This window comes from Oreochromis niloticus, linkage group LG14, assembly GCF_001858045.2.
Source record: "Oreochromis niloticus isolate F11D_XX linkage group LG14, O_niloticus_UMD_NMBU, whole genome shotgun sequence".
Classification (NCBI taxonomy): Eukaryota; Metazoa; Chordata; class Actinopteri; order Cichliformes; family Cichlidae; genus Oreochromis; species Oreochromis niloticus.
Window position 1 is genome coordinate 6,155,586 of NC_031979.2, and position 1,115 is coordinate 6,156,700.

The following is a 1,115-nucleotide window of genomic DNA, read 5'->3' on the forward strand; positions in this document are numbered from 1 at the left end:
CGTTTATTTTGTGACCCAGAAAGAATAATAAGAGTGATATTAAAACTAACTAGCTGCCGCCATTGTTGAAAAATGAGCAGGGCCGCACTATGAATTCTGGGACACAGCTCCTTCTTCTTCTTCGGGGTTTAACGGCAGCTGGCATCCTTGTACATGCAGTGCTGCCATCTTCTGTTTCAGTCCGTCATTACACTCTTAAATCCTACTACTTATTCCTGCATCTTTAGGATCTTACAAAGCTTCAAACGACGTGTCGACTATTAAATTAGTCGTCGACGATTTTTATAGTCGACGTAATCGTGACTAGTCAACTAATCGTGGCAGCCCTAGTAACCATGAATAACATGTTTTGGAAACTAACTGCACAACAGGCAGCAGTTATCTCAATCTCCCAGAGTAGCATTTCTAATTTTGATTGAAACTACAATGGAAAATGCACAACATGAGGAAAGACGAGGAGGCCAGTTGTGTTTAGATCAGGCAAATCAATCCTCCCAATCATGCCTATCCCAGTCTTACCCTTTCTGCTTCAAAATGTGCCGAAATAGCTCAGTTGGGAGAGCATTAGACTGAAGATCTGAAGGACCCTAGTTCGATCCTGGGTTTCGGCAAAGCCATTTTGATCACCATCTAGGTCTTGGTAGGTTTGTTGGTAGGACTTCATAAAACAGCCTACAACAAAGTGGATCATTCCCAATGAATCAAAAACTAAACACAGACAGTGCAGCTTAGCAAAGTCCAGCAAGTGGAGTTGGACTTTGTAGAAGGCACTCATCCAGATGCTCCCGGTGAACACTCACTAAATGACCTGCCTACCTCTTGGTAGGGTTGGTCATCAAACTATGTAATACAGCCTAGGGCTAAGTGCATTTCTACCTGTAGAATTAAATAGTTGCGTTGGCTCTTGTCTGATATCACGATTTAATAAAATCTAACCGCAAATCCTCGCCAGAACATTTCCACCTAGGGTGTCTTGGTGCAGTTTCCAATTATAACGGACATCTTGGTTGAACATGGCGGTTGGCAGTGTAGTCCACTAAGAGAAAGCCAGTCGTGTTTAGATCAGGCAAATCAATCCTCCCAGTCACGCACATCCCTGTCTTACCCTCATTGCC

The 1,115-nt window shown here is 43.3% G+C and overlaps 1 non-coding gene across 1 annotated transcript; it reads left to right on the forward strand.

Moving 5' to 3' along the window:
- Positions 1 to 538: 538 nt before the first annotated feature.
- trnaf-gaa (transfer RNA phenylalanine (anticodon GAA)) lies at positions 539 to 611 on the forward strand. Its single transcript has one exon. It is a non-coding gene; the product is annotated as a tRNA-Phe (tRNA).
- The last annotated feature ends 504 nt before the right edge of the window (positions 612 to 1,115 follow it).